This window comes from Lonchura striata, chromosome 14, assembly GCF_046129695.1.
Source record: "Lonchura striata isolate bLonStr1 chromosome 14, bLonStr1.mat, whole genome shotgun sequence".
NCBI lineage: Eukaryota > Metazoa > Chordata > Aves > Passeriformes > Estrildidae > Lonchura > Lonchura striata.
The window spans coordinates 15744280-15760050 of record NC_134616.1 but is presented as its reverse complement, the minus strand read 5'-3'; the positions used below and the strand labels follow the sequence as shown (position 1 = coordinate 15760050).

At 52.4% G+C, this 15771-nt stretch overlaps 1 long non-coding RNA gene across 1 annotated transcript; it reads left to right on the top strand.

Annotated features, from left to right (window-relative positions):
* The first annotated feature begins 9339 nt into the window (after positions 1-9339).
* On the top strand, positions 9340-10241 carry LOC110477985 (uncharacterized). The gene is made up of 3 exons (XR_002466685.1): positions 9340-9389; positions 9530-9624; positions 10205-10241. It is a non-coding gene; the product is annotated as an uncharacterized LOC110477985 (long non-coding RNA).
* The last annotated feature ends 5530 nt before the right edge of the window (positions 10242-15771 follow it).

Genomic DNA, 15771 nt, shown 5'->3' with positions numbered 1-15771 from the left:
CTTCTTCCTTTGGGGAAGTGACATCCTCTAGAATAAATGGAGAGAGGAAAACACTGGGTTTTTAGCAGAATAAGAGAGTCCAGAGGGTACTGTTTGCAAAATGTAAATTTGGCCTGTGGATTTGTGTGATCCTGGGATTTAGGTTCATTATTATTCCCACATTATTTTTCTTTGGGTGGTGCTCCTTCCCTCCTCCTCACTCCCCCTAACAATAGTGGAGCTTTCCTCCCTTTCCAAAGGGTTCTTTGGAATGGCTGAGAACAGAATACATCACCTTCTCCCTTTCCAGCTTTTTTAGCTCACCAAATATTCTAAAAATACCTAAATAACAAGAACATTGCTGTTTTATTTTCATCTTTGTTTCCCAACAAAACCCTCCAGAGAGAAAACTTCAGCTCCTGGTACCCAGGAGTGCCGAGGAGTGGAAACGTGGGGGCTGCCTGCAAACAGACGAGTTCATGGGAGAAATATGAAGGGTTTGAAAATAGCCTGTTTAGTCACTGGGGTTTCAAGAAAGGGATGGAGCTGGAAAATTCCATCTGGAAGGGAGACAGTGTGTGTGCGCACCGTGCCTGCCCTGTTTGTCTGCAACAGTGGATAAGAAACGTCCTGGAACGGCTCAAAAATACCTTGTGGCTTTCGTCTGGATGTTTGTTGGTTTATGTTGGGCTATTCATGTGTCTCCATCTCCAGCAGCCTGGAGAAGAGGGGACAGCAACCATCACCACCACCTGCAGCGCTTTGGGGCACCTAAACATGTTTTTGCCAGGAATCCTGCTCGCCTAAATAGGCTGTGTGTGTTTTTTCTGGATAGGGCTGCGGAAAGTAGGCACCTCAAGTGGTGCTTTGAATCGAGCCTTTGTCTGCAGCGCGGAGCGGGGAGGAACGTGGAAACACCTGAGCCTGTCACCAGCCTGTCCCTGCTCAGGGCAGGGGCACGGCTCCGCAGGCTGGCCGGGCGCCCGAGCCCGGTGCAGAGGGCATGGCCGGGAGGCTGTGGGGGCAAAACTCTGCTGTTTTGTCTGGAAGGGCCATGGCGAGCGCCGAGGGTTTCGCCGCCGTCTTCTACAGCGAACCGGGGGTGCTGGGGCTGCTCGGCAACGTGGTCAGCGCCTTCCTCCTGTGCCTGCAGAACTTCGCCGTGGCCACCACCGGCCTCGGGCCTCGGGCAGCAGAGCAGGTCCTGGCAGGTGGGTGCTGCCGCTCAGGGTGGCGTGGGTGGGGCTGAACGTCCCCTGAGCTCTTTGAGGTCATCCCCGCGGGCCAGTGGGTACCACTGGTGGGATGGTGGGGAAATGTGGGCTGTGTCCATTGTGCAGGTCGGTGTGATCCTGGGGATGGCTGCTCCTCCTTCCCCAGACACTGGGCCAAATATTCCATGTGCCTTTCCCTGCTAGAGCCAAAGTGTCCTTGAGGCCTGCTCACCACACTGACCCAAGGGGCTTAGGGGGCACACAGAGAAGTTTCCCATAAAGGTGGGAAGAGAGGCAGGCAGAGGCCACAGGGCTGCTCACAGGAAGGCCAGGGGACCTGCCGTGGGGTGTGCCCTAGAGCTTCCTGCAGCTCCAGCATTTTTGTACTTGGCTTCACACCTGACCCCTTCCTGCATCCCTCAGGTGTCCACCTCATCCTGATTGGAGGCTTTGTCCAGCTCCTGGCCGGATTTCTTGCCTTCCGCAAGTATGACCACCTCGGAGGCGCAGCCTTCCTCACCTTCTCTGCTCTGTGGAGCAGCTACGGGGCCACAAAGGTCCTGTCTGCCACATATCCCTCCCTGGAGAACACAACGCTTCCCTCTGGGAACACCAGCCAGCTCCCAGCCGCCGGCACAGCCCTGCTCTCAGCCAGCCAGAGCGCCGTGGCTGGGCTGGTGGCCTACATTGCCATCTCCTTCATCCTGGCCTTCTGCTCAGCCACCGTCAACTACATCATGCCCTTCATCTTCGGGGCCATCGCGCTGGCCCTGGGCTTCGAGGCGGTCGCGCTCTTCGGGGACTGGGCCCTGGTGGTGTCCGGGGTCCTGGAGCTGGGCATTGTCGTGTGCGGGCTGTACGGAGCTGTGGCTCTGCTCCTGAAGGGCATCACCCAGAGGTACGTCCTGCCCGGCTTTGGGCACCCCCTCTTCAACGTCCTGCTGCTGGGATCGGCACAGAAAAGCTCCTCCAAGGCCCTCGGGGAAGAAAAGAAGAAGAACACCAAGTACGCGGAGCCGATGGCCCTGGGGAACATCTGCGACACCGTGTCACCCTTTATATTTGCCTTTTACTTCTTTGGGTACATGAAGACATTCTGTGTGGGAGCAGCGTGGATTTCCATCATCTCCAGCTGCCAGCTGCTCTCCAGCTTCTACAGCTACCTCAGAGGGGACGGCTACCACACCACCAAGTTTGGTGTCCACAGCCTCCTCTGGCTGGTGATGTCCTGGGAGGAGTTAGTGCTCACCGCCTTCCTCGGGCTGCCCGCGGCTCAGGACAGCCGGCTGGGAATGTTTGGAGCGTGGTTCTTCCTGGCCACTGCCTGCCTGCTGTTTCTGATGTCGATCCACAAAGACACCCTGGAGATGCTGCAGAACGCCTCCTTCATCCTCCTCACCTCGGCCTTCATCCACCAGATCCCTCTGCCCGGCGCCCGGCCCTTCCTGGGGGCCGCCTGCAGCCTGTGCACCGCGCTCTCCCTGTACGCCACCTTCGCCAGCCTCATCAACTCCATCGGGGAGAAGGCTCTGATTCCCGTGGGCGCCCAGGCCGTGCCCAGCTCAGCTCTCCAGGCCATGCTGGGAGCTGTCCACACCTGGCTCTCCAGGTCCAAGGACATCCCCAGCGGCACCGGCGCTGCCGTGCCGGACTCGTTGTTCTACATCTGCAACGGCCTGGCCGCGGCCGCCGCCGTGCAGGGCGGCGTGGGTGACCCGGGCAGGCAGCAGCTCTCCATCCCCTCTGTGCTCATCCCCGGAGCCCTGGGGCAGCTGTTCGTGTGCCGGATCCAGGTGCAGGGCGGGAAGAGGTTCGGGTCCGTGCTCCCCTTCTGCTACGCTGCCTTCTGGGCAGCCTGGACCTGGCTGCGCCTGGCAGGTAAAGCACAGGGTGGTTCCTGGTTTAAGGGGCGCTCCTAGGGAATTTCAGATTGCTTTCTCCGATGGAATTCCTTCTTTCAGGAGAGTTAATGACATCAGGTTTACTGGTATTCCTCCTTGGAAGAAGATAATTCTCCAATCACCCCAGTTTGCACTGGGTTGCCATTGCTGCAGGCACTTGGTGCTCTCAGTTCCCGGAGTCCAAGTTGTGTCTTCAACTCTGATAAAAGCCAAGATTTCCCTGCACAAACACTGTGAGACAGGGCTGGCTCTGGGCTGTTATCTCAGAATAACAACTCAGAAGATGCTTTTAGGCAGTGGGAGACTCCAGATTCTGGATTTCTCCTTCGGGAGCCTGGAGAAATCTATCCCAGCTGGTCACAGCTGTGAAAGAAGCTCCCAGAAGCTGAGCCTGGATTTTAAAAGCTGCATTTTGCTCCAGGTGGGCAGTGTTCACACAGCCTGCATGCCAGGCGCTCTTAAAATGAGCACCTGTGGGGATGATTAAAGCTGTGGCTTGGGACATGTGGCAGGAGCTGCTGAAGTGTCCAGCCAGGCCCTGAGTATTCCAAGCTGGAGGTAAAATCCAGAGCTTTTTTTGGATAACCCTCACCAGCCCCACAGTTAATACCTCAAATACTTTGCGTGGCAGATGCAGTGGGTGTCGGTGAGGGAGGGTTTTTGGGAGGCCACATCCAACAGCTGGAGCTGTGGTAATCCCAGCCGAGGCTCTGCCACTCTCCTGTCACGCTGCTCTTTGTGGTTTGCTCGTAACCAGATGTGCTGCTCCTGTTTCAGGTCACTTGCTGGACATCGGGGCGGGGAACACCGAGGGATTCACTGCTGGCTCTGTTGCGTTTTTGGTGCTCAATGCTTTTTTAATCATTTTGGGTAAGTCTCAGAACCACGTGGGATGTTTATTGAGGGGCGTCTGGGGTCAGATCATGAATTCTCCTGTGATTGCTCCGTGGTGGAGATGCACCAGTGAGGGAGGCTCAGCTCTGCCTGTTGCTCCGATTAAGCAAGAACGGAGATGTTTTGCCCACAGCCAGTAACAGAAGCTGAGCTGGGCTTAGGAGAAACAGCCCCGAGGGAATGGAAGAACATTTCAAAGAAAATAAAAGGATCAAATCAGGTGAAAGTGTTCGACCCACTGGGCCACTGGCACCAATCCACAGCCACACTCCAGCCCAGCTGGTGTAAATCAGAACCTGCTTGGCTGCCAGAGAAGTGTTTTCCGTGTGAGCACAGTGTCCTGGCAGATCAAGGGTTTGGCAGTGTGTCTGTGGAACCTGAGGGCTGAACAGACCCTGGCTGTGCCTCTTTGTTCCTCCACCGACAGGGAAATCAGAGCTGGGGCTTCTCGGTTTAATCAAACAAGCCTCAGTTGATTTAGGAACTCTTCTGCTGGTTCATGGACGTTTTATGGGCCGTGCTTGATGTGGGTCCCTCTTGTTTGTGTTTCTTTCCACAGCTTCCTCTTTTAACGTGGTGCTGCTCTGCCTGACCCTGGCCATGGAGCTCTTGATCATTTGTTTTCTACTCTTTACACTGGAGAACCTCCCTTTGCCATTTGAAAGTGAGTTTTAGGGGAACCTGGACATTAAACCCTCACCCACAGAGTGCCGGGAGTGGGTCCTGGGCTGAGGAGCAGTGTGGGAAAATAATGTAGAGTGTTCCTCTTTCCCTGGAAGTCTGGGGTGTGTGCAAGCGTGACTGGAGAAGGAAATATTTTATCCTACCACGTCTAGGGCCTTGAAGTTCCAAATAAACCCAGTACTGCTGGATCAGAGCACCTCTAGAGGTTCTGTCCAGCTCTACTTCCCACCGGATGTTCCCTGAGGTGTGGGATGGGCTGAATGTGCCACAGCTGTCAATGGCTGTAGTTCTGCTGAAGCCTTGGCTTTGCTGCAAGTGACAATTTAAGTTTTGATTCCATGGAGTGCTTTAGCAAGGGGATTATCAAGAGCTTTTCCACCAGGACTTTGTCACCACAGAATAGAATCACAGCACCATGAAATAAATCCAAGCGACTGAGTCCAAGCATCCCCACAGAACTGACAAAGCCTGTCCCCAGGTGCCGCATCCACACTGTTAAATCCTTCCAGGGACAAGGATTTAATCACCCTTCCTACCCCTGACTCTGGGATTTTTTTCCAGTTGTTGTGTTGAGCATCATCAGTGTCGTCTGCTTCTACGGAGCCACAGCCTCTCTCACCAACTGCATGTTCGGGAAGGACCTCCTGGTGATGGGACCTCCTCTGCTCACAGTAAGAGGTCTTGGCATGGTGGTCTAGCTTCCTTGCTCAGAGGGGATGTTCTGGGGCCTTCAGTGCAGACTTCTGTGGAATTTCCCTTCTGCTGAATCCTTCAGTGCCATTCAAAGTCCTGGCTCCTTTGTAGGGAGCTGTGAGCTGGAAATGAGCTCTCTTCCATTAGGAATAACATTGGAGAAAGGGCAAGGATGTTCACAAGAGTCATATCTTGACCCTGGGGAATCAGCCATCCCCAGTCTAAGAACTCCTCAGAGTTTTAAAGCCACAGTCTTGGGAGCAGGGAGATTAAAAAGTTTCCCAGACAGGACAGCAAGAATTCCCCATCTTTTCTTAACTTCAAACTCCTTCTGCCATTTGGTGCTTCTGACTAGGGCAATTCCCCCCATCCAGGGTGATGGATCTGCCAGCTCCAATTCCTGCTGCAGAGAAACATTTCCATTAAATCAGCGTTTCCTGGGAATCAGGCACTTGAAACTCCATCTTGGTCTGGATTTTGGATTCCCGAACACATTCCTTAGGTCACTTTGGAGAGCACCCGTTCCCCCGGGAAGCTGTGCTGGGTGGGATTCATCTCCTCTAACTTAAGGCATTGGCAGTTGAAATATGCACCCTGAGCTTCTGTCTTTGACTTTAATAATTGGAATTCTCTCCCCTGCTGTGGGAGAAGCATTCCTAGAGGTGCTGCCTGTGACCTTGGACACCCAAGAGATCACAGCATGGTGGATTCCTGTATTCAGGTGGATGCAATCCCACCCTCTGTCCCACATATTTGCTTATTCACTGCCTCCTGATTCCTGGCAGGTCCAGAGCTCCAGGAGGGACAGGGAGGATCCCCTGCCCTGTGTCTGCCCCAAGTCCCACCTCACGAGTGGCCTGAGAACCATCGCAGAGCTGCTGAACACAGGGGCCGTGTGTGGGGTCCCCACAGACACCGTCTATGCCCTGGCAGCCTCCTGCAAGCACCCTCAAGCCATCGAGAAGGTCTACAGGATCAAGGTGGGAATTCAGGGATGTCTCTGCTTGCCTGGCTCTGTGTCCTGTCCCTGAGTTTCTGCAGAAGCTAAAAGGGAGCCCCTGGATTCAGGTTGTCCCAGGACTCAGGAGGTGACCGTGGGCAGAGTTCATGATCAGCCACACCAGAACGTCAGGGACCATCTTCTGAGAAAGCCAGGGTACATCCCCTCTGCTCCAGGCTGGAGCCCTGGTAATTAGGCAGCGACATCCCTGGGGATGGACAAAGCACAGCCCCAAACAGGAACAGACACTCACAAGCGGGTCCAAACCTGTGTTTGTCCTCTGTGCCTCACGAAGTGCTGAATCAGAATCCCAGGGCTACATTCCCCCAGACTTTTGGAGCCATTCAGTGCTGGAACCAGCCCCAGAGTTGCACCTTCAATCCAGCTTTTGCAGCCTGGCCCTGTCTGCTGCCCATGAGGCAATTTCCTGGCTAGCCTGGAGAAATAACCATAACAGACGATCTCAGCTGGCCCCAGCGCGAGCAGCGGCACAAAGGCCGTCTCTTCTGCGCTGCCCTGGTGCCAGTGCTGACCTTCCCTGCCGATGAGAGAATACAAACAGAATGTAAATACATGCCCAGTTCCTGAGTCATTTGGCCCCACTGAAGCTGATGTCAGTTGAGGACTGAAATGACACCTCTTTGCGAGCTTGTTTTATTTCCCCTCCATCTCAACTCATGGTTTTACACCGAATTTACTTCACCAAGCTTCTTTCAAAGCTCTGGAGGGGTGATAGTGGAGATTGTGGTTTGCAAGGGGTTGAGCTCTCCATCCCTTATCCCATCAAAAATTGGTGGGTTTGACCTTGGTTTATACCAGCAGAAGTTTGGAAAAAATCAGGCCCCTGGTGTGCAGCATCCCAAAAATGCTGATACTGAGTGGAGCATCCCTGTCCCTGTGATGGATGTGCTTCAAGATGGATGTGCCCAATTCAAAGGAATTGAATGCATCCCAGAGATTCCCAAGGGCAGGCTGCTGCTCCGTCTCTTCTTTAATTTTCACGTGCAGATCTGAGCTGGTGCATCCATCACAGCTCAGCATTTGTGCAGACACAGCATCTTCCTTGCCCGGAGCTCCTGCTCCCTGGGAAACACACAAACCAGGATCCCAGCAGGCTTCGAGGTCCTCCAGGCAAACTTTCCCTCTTCATCTATTTTCCCCCTCTGTTTTTTCAGGACAGGCCTCAAGAGAAGCCCATCTGCATCTTTATTTCCAACCTGGAGCAGTTGCGAGCAGCTGCCCCGCCCATCAGCCCCCTGCTCTGGGAATTCATGGAAAACGTTTATCCCGGCGGCATTGGCTGCATTATCCAGAAGGGAGAGTGGCTGAAGAAGTTGGGTGAGATGAGCAGATGACAACCCTTCTGTCCCCCTTTCATGTTTTCATCATGGCAGGTCTGCAATCCCAACACCCTTTGGGATGTGATGGGGAGAGATTCCCATCGCTTTCTGCCAAGTCCCCTCTGGAGCTCCCAGATGCTTTGGGGATGTTTAGCAGAGGGTGTTAATCAGCTGGAATGACTCACCAGAGTGGGAGCCAGCAGGATGAGCTCTTTAACCAGAGGCAGGGGAGGCTCCTCAGCCTGGGAGGGTCCCCTCTGCCGGGCCCCCCCTGTTCACTGGGGATGAGCAAACCAGGGTGGAGCACCCAGGAGATGAGAGGGTTCCGATGGTCATCCCTGCTCATCACCTCTGCCTTCCCACCACGTGGACACAGGCAGGCACTGGGAGCACTGGGATGATTCACCTCAGCCCTGGCTCCTGTGGAAATAGCAGGGAGCGAGGGAACTGGAGGAGTTGGAACGCCAGTCCTGTGAGGAGCAGCTGAGGGAGCTGGGAAGGGGCTCAGCCTGGAGCAGAGGAGGCTCAGGGGGGCCCTTGTGGCTCTGCACAGCTCCTGACAGGAGGGGACAGCCGGGGGGTCGGGCTGTGCTCCAGGAACAGGGACAGGAGGAGAGGACACAGCCTTAATCTGCACCGGGGGAGGTTTAGGTTGGACATTAGGAAAAAAAAACTTCACAGAAAGGGTGATTGGGCATTGGAAGGGGCTGCCCAGGGAGGTGTTGGAGCTCCCATCCCTGGAGGGGCCCAAGGAAAGCCTGGATGTGGCACTTGGTGGCATGGTCTGGGTGACAAGGCGGTGTTGGATCATAGGCTGGACTCGAAGATCTCAAGGGTCTTTTCCAACTCTGTGGATTCAGTGATTCTGAGTTAACCACATTTAACAGGCAGAGGAAGGTGGTGGAGGATGGGAGGGTGGGCAGCGGTCACAGGAATTCTTTGGGCTTTGGGATACAAGGATGTCAGTCTCAGATTCAGTCAAAGAGAGAAACGGAAAGTTTCTGACCAGGCAGGAGCCTGGGAATCTGTTAGAAAAGAATGTAAATAAGAGTTTTATCTCCTTGTTGTTCACATTGTTCATAGTTAAGTTCTTTCACTGTGCGTCATGCACTCTGCACCAATGGTGTGGGTTGTTTTCACTTCGGAACCAATGGAATTGGTTCTCACAAAGCTCTGCATAAAGAGCAGTGCATTTGAATAAACCAGAGTTCTACTCTCACAGCCTTCTGAGTCAGAGTGTCCTCATACCCGTCCTGCCTCAACAGTGACACAAGTCACTGTGTCCCGTGTCCATGGAAATGGCTGTGATATCTCCAGTAGTGAATAATTTCCTTTTTACCCAGCTGGACCCCAAACTGTTCCTCTGCTCTCACAGCTTTCTGCCCAGGAATGGACATCCACAAAGGCACATTTAGTTGGGTGCATGGAGCCGGGTCACTTCCAAAGGCAGCAGGAGATCCCCCCTGGTGCCACGACAGGAGCTGTGCCCCTGCCAACATCCTCTGCCTGTCCTTGCAGGGGTCGGAGCAGGATACAGCAGGGTGGGAACCCAGGACAGCATCATGATCCGAGTCCCTGACCTGACGGTCCTGGTGCACCTCATCGACATGACCGGACCCTTGGCCATCACCTCGGCCAACCCCAGCGGGGAGGTGGACAGCACCCACCACGACATGGTCATCTCGTGAGTACCTGGTCACTGGCAGTGCCACCCTCCTGCTTCAGGGGTGGCAGCCCTGGGGTTGGTGTCCTGCACTGAGGGGAAGCTCAGCACGAGGTCACAGCCAGGTCTGTGAAGGGTTGTTGCTATTTTCTGCCCCACAGGCGCCTTGGCCATAAGCTGGAGGGTGTTCTCTGTGATGGAGAGTCTGATGAGGTGGTGGCATCCACTGTGGTCAACTGCACAAAGATTGATGAAAGTGAGTGTGAGACCCGCCCTTCATCAGCCACGGCGTTTTCCTGGGAGGCTTCCATGCCTTTCCCAGTATCAGTCTGGCAGCACAGAGTGCTCCAAGAGTAACAGCTCTTGAGTGCCTGGACATTTGCAAACATGTTGATGAAGGGAAACAAACAAAAGATGTCCTGGGAGGACCTCTGTGTTGACAGGGAACAAGGCAGGAGGACAAACGCAGTTGTGCAAGGAAAATCTGCCTCCTCAGGGTGGAAATGCTCTGAGTGGGAGGGTGGGTGCTGCTAGAAGGAGGGGTGGGTGCTGCCTCGGCCCACCACCACGAGGGTGGGACAGGAGCTTGCCCACAGTGATGCAGCAGCACACGCTGAGGTGTCCAGGGTGGCTCTGGGCTGACATTTCAGAGATTCATTAGTGGAAAACCAAACCCTTGAACAAAGTGTGATGTCAGTGTTCATCGGTGGTTTCACTTTCTGGTGCTTCCACACAAGTTTATTTTGAGTGGCTTTGCTGGTGCAAGATGTTCCTTTGTATTCCTTTCTGTGCCACTCTGGGGATTGCCCTGACTTGTTCCTTCTCCCTCTGGAAAGGTGGCATCACCATCGTGCGGGAAGGCTGCATCCCAGCAGGAAAAGTGATGCAGATCTTTGAAAGGGTGAAGAACAGAGTGGTCTGAACTGAAGGAATCTTCCCTGAGCAAAGGAACAAAGTCTGCTCTCCTTAAAAACATGATGTGTCCCACGTTTTTCTGGAGCACATGGCCTTGGGAGAGCCATTCCGTCTCTGATCCGCTCTTACCTCCTTGGGAACAGCAGCACTTTGCCACTTGGGGCCTCTCCTGGGACCTTTCTGCAGTGATTTGTTGTTTATCCCCAGTAAGGGCCTGGAATCTCCAGGAGAGCTGCCCAGGAGCTGATGATTTACTGCAGGAACTCCCAGAGCTCCTGTGCTTCTGGAGTGCACTGGACTGTGAACACAATGTTTGTGCATCCCCCTCCACAGTACTCAGAACTGTGTATTTTAAAATCCTAAAACCCACTAAATAAATCTTCTTTTTGGAACATAAGGAAAAGTCTTTGTGTTTTGTTTGATCTCCACCAAGCTCTTCATCCTCCCAAAATGCAAAGCTCCGTGACTAAATGCCAGAGGAAGGAGTCAATATGGGGAGGTGCAATTCTGACAGAGGGTTTGCAGCAAGCAGCTCACCCCATTCCTTCCCTGCCACCTTCCAAGCCACTCCCAGCTCATCCCAGGGCACTCAGCTCCTGGAAATGCAAAGGGACATCCATGGCCAAGCTGGGGGCTGCCAAGGGTTCAGAATCATGGGTTGGCTTGGGTTGGAAAGGATCCTCAGGATCATGTCGCTCCAACACCTTGCCCCTGGGCTGAGTGCTGCTGTCCCAGAGCTGTCCTCACACAAGTCCTCAGGGCTATCCCCACCCCTGTCCCTGTGTCAGGCGCTGTGGAGGGGCAGAAGTTTCTGCCAAGGGCAGAGAACAGAACTTCCCTCTCTCCCAAAGCAAACAAGCCTCAGAGGGAGCCAGCGATGAGGGAATTCAATCACTAAAGACAAACCTCAACAAAGGAAACAATGAGTTAGACCCAAAGGCTTCAAAACACTGCGAGGTGCGTGACAGATTGGAGGTTTTCTGTAATGTTTTTCCCATCCTGGAGGCAGTGTCCAAGTGGGAGACCTCTGCCAGTTCCCTATTGCTGTTTCCTCTCCTCCCTCCTGCTCTGGGCAGGGAGGTCATTCATTCCCCTGGCACAGCCACAGTCCCACCTCCCACCGCCCAGGGGACAGGACCCTTCCCTTCCATTTGCTCCTTATCATTGTTTTGGAGCATCTTGCTCATGGAATTCTCCCTCAGGCCACATCTCACCTGCTCACCCAATGCTGCTGTGGGAGCTGGGCAGGAAAATCTGGGAGCCCTGGGGCCGGATTCCTCCTGCTGCTGTGGGAGCTGGGCAGGAAAATCTGGGAGCCTTGGGTCTGGATTCCAGTTGCTGACATGTCAACACCAACTCCAGCCTCGAGTGTGCTCGATTGCTTTGGCGCAGCCGTTGTTGTCCAGCTGGTGCTGCCGTTCCATTTGCACTCAGAAGTCACCATAAATAGCAGCTCTTACTCTTCCTCCAGGTCATGGATGTTGTTTCATTCCTGCAGCTCCCCAAACTCCCGGTCAGAGATCCTTGCCAGCCGTTCCTGAGATGGAACTTGGGCTCCCCTTCACCCCGCAGCCTCCTGACCCTGCAAACCCACTCGGGCACAGCTGGGCATTCCCAGCCTCCTGTGGTTTCCCAGCTGGTGCCAGCATCTGGAAGTGGAACTTAGTCAGGCTCTCCTCCCTGCACATGCCTTAGGACAGTTCAACAACCTGGGCTGGTGGAAGGGGATGAGCTTCCAGGTCCCTTCCAAGCCAAACTATTCCACGGTTGTGTGATAAACACTTATTCAATAAACGGATGTAAGTGCCAGCTGAGGTTCATCACCACCCAGCAGAGGCTTAACTTTAAGGCATGTGGTGAAGTCCCACAACACGGGACTCCTCTCATGTTTAAACACCTTAATGCTTGAAAAACGACTTGAACTTCCTGAGCAAGCGAGGTTTGTTAATATTGGCTATAAACTGCTGGAACAGCAGAAAAACCCCAAGAAAATAGAAAAGGAGAAGGTCCCTTTTTGATTCATGATTTGGGACTGTGTTAGACCATCTCCATGTTGGTGCCATGGGAGGTGTCAGCTCCAGGGAAGGGTGTGGAGTTCTCCAGCTGCCCCTTTGCTGCTCACACCAAATGGCCAGGATTTGGTAAATCCAGGCAAGGATGGAAAAGTTACCTCTGGAGCTCTGCAGTGGGAAAAGGGAGTCTGGGATGTGTCAGGCCTTGAGAAAAGCACTGGATTGGAAATCAGGGGTGATAATAGAAACAGATTCCAACCAGAGCTACAAAAAAATCCAGAATTCATTTTATAAGTGGGGCAACATAAGAAAATTACAAAAGTTTAAGACCTCTTTACATACATTTCAGGGAGAACCAGGATTAGTATTTCCTTATAAAATGTATGTAAAGAGTCCCTTCCCAGCAGAGCACAATGAAATCAATAAACTGTCTGCACTTACGGGCAGCTGAGACAGGGGTGTAAAATTTTATGCAGTAACGGAGTTTTTATAATTTACTGAGTGAGGAAACAAACAAGTTTTGTTAGAGGAAAAAAAACCCCAAACAGTCACCATAGTCTGGGCTGCTCACTTTGGCATTTGCATCTCATGAGTGTTCTGGTGACTCAGGAGTAATTATGGGTCAGAGGTGTTTGCTCTGCACCTGTTTTCCACCATCAGGTGATAAAGAAGAAAACCAGGGGATTTTTAATTAACACAATAAACGGAACAATCAGTTTGTGCCAGGAACAAGCTCTCACCTCTCTTTGCTGCAAAGAAGGAAATAAATTTGATTTTTCAGTGGTGCTGCTAAGTAAAGGGAAGTATTTCCTTAAAAAAAAAACATGTTTAGGGGAATCAGATCATAAAATGGTTTGGGTCAGGAGGGACCTTAAGGATCACCCTTTTTCAAGTCCCTGCCATGGGATTCCTTCCACTGGACTAGCTCATTTGTGCCTTGCACACACAGCTGGGAATTTCTGACCAACATCATGGAGGTTGTGGAGCAATGATTTTCTGGGTTTGCTGATAAATCTCAGATAAATGGCAAGGAAATGATTTATTGTGAAATGTAATTGATTTATTGTGAAATGTAATTCACAGCATTTTAACAAAATGGTAGTGATATACTGGAGATGCTCCATCCCTGGAAGTGTCCCAGGCTGGGCTGGATGGGGCTTGGAGCAACCTGGGATAGTGGAAGGTGTTCCTGCCCATGGAACGAGATGATCCCTAAGTTCCCAGATATTTGAACCCAAACAATTCTGGGGTTCTTTGATTGTGTTGTTGGTTCTGCCACTTTAGCCAAATATATGATGGAAGTGGTTACTGGGCTCTGAGCAGTTCCCAGGACAAACTAGGCTGGAAAATGTCTTAGACCCCATGCCCCACAGGAATGAGCAGCACCAGGCTGGGGCTCTGACACATAAACCCAGCACAAGAACGTTGGGGCCTGGAACGAGGTCCCCATCATCACACTCCTGCAATTCTTCCAAAGGAAATTCCCCCACTCTCCACAGCCTCTGAGGGTGTTTCTGCGAGTTTAGAGGGAAACAAACACACCTCCCTTAGATCAACAACGGGAGCCCTCAATTCATTTAGTCAGGCTCTCTAAACACAAGGGCCTTTCATCAGAGCTGTTGCTGATTTTTAACACCTCTTGTTGTGTTTTCCATTCTGCTGCACCCTGGAGAAGGCTCATTCCCAATGGGAAGGCTCATCCCCCAATGGAAACAGCAATGTCAACCAGAGTTAGGGGTAAAGGATGCAAACCTTGTCCTATGGGTCCCTAAATCTCTCTTGTGGATGGTTTCAATCATTTCTACCCCCTTCTCACCTTGGTGTTTGCTCCAAAGTGAGCTGAGCTCCAGTGAAATAATTTTCAGGGATGGGGACCAGGTTTGGCAGAGAGGAGCAGCCCAGAGTGTATGCAGGGAGAGGGAAAGAGAGGCAGGGATGGGAGAGGAGGCTTTAGGTAGCAGGGCATTATTTTATTAATTCTTTTATTAAAAGAAACACTGGTGGAAAGCGCTGGTACAAAACTGAGTGTTCATGTTGTCAAGGAATTAAATTGCACCAATGCCAGTGGTGGTGCAGGACATTCCATCTGTGCTCCAGGAGACTGTGAAGGGAATATTGAGGAGTGACCATGGCCAGGCCTTTTCCTGGACCGAGGGACCAATGCCAGGGGGGTGGCAGCACATTTGGGCACCACCAGGGCTCCCGTGCCTCAGAAGGGGTTTCTTTCTCAGGAAAGCAGGATTTGGTCACCTCAGCTTCCCAGAGAACTGGATTTCCACCTCTGTCTTAGCACAGAGAACCAACTCATCCTCATGCCTGGACTCTCTTACAGCAACTTTTACCAACTCATGGTTTAGCCTAAAAATAAGGAAGTTCTTCTTAGGACTAGTCCTTCCTAGTCCTTTCTTCCAGGAGTTGGTGACTTCCTTCCCAGAGCTGCCCCACATCAAAGCTGGTTTTGGTTCTGCCCTGCCCATACCTGTCTCCTTCCTTCTTCTTGGGTTTTTTTCACTGATTGATCAAAGAATTCTATTTGTCAGATAATTTTATGAGTCAGGAAAATGCATCTTCCTGGTGGCAGTTAGGTCACACCTGTGTGAATTTGCATTTTATCAATTTCAATGTAATTTCGTGCAGAGTAGGAGGAAGAAACAACCTGTGAAGACACGTACACAACCAACTCCTATCCTTCCACCAGAGACCTGGTGGGACTCACTTCCTCAATGGACAGGAGGAATTGTTCTGCACAAAGCACATCCAGAAAGTTAAAAAATCTCCAGAATCTGTAGCACCACAACAAGGCAACCTCAAAGGTTCCACACACAGCTGAGCATAACCCATTTCAGTAATCCCAAAACTCCAGACTGGTTTGGGACAGGAGGGACGTTATACCCATCTCATTTGGCTCCCATGGGCAGGGACAGCTCCATTGGGCCAGGCTGCTCAGATAGGAACCCCCCAGAGCTGCTGTTTCATGTTAAGATTTAGCAATGAAGAGACCTGGACAAGGCCTCCACCTTCCCTTGATTCACATCTCAGGTCTTTGAGTGAGAGCTTGGAAGTGAGCTGGAGAACAGGATCACCATGAAATATCCGTGGAAAGCCCAGCCCAGCTGTTCCTGTGGCCAAGGAGTCCATACCCCATGTCCCAGCAGTCATGGAGTCATGGACCCGTTGGGGTTGGTAAGATCATTAGTCCAACCGTCTGGACTTGGTTTCTTTTTTCACTTCCAAAACAGCAGTGAGCTTCCATGTCTGCACCTCCCTTATCCCTTCCTTATTCCTCGCTTGTTTTCCCATTTCTAATTCCCACGAGAGAATCCTGTGCTTCCAATTAGGACTCAGCTGGTTTTGCAAGGGAAGGAGGGCCTGGAGCAGTGGTAGGGTTGGGAATGAGGGGGAGAGGGGTCTATGAGACCCCTTGGGTCATGTAGGATCTGATAACCCAGTGTGGGACAATAGGGACCTTGGGCAGG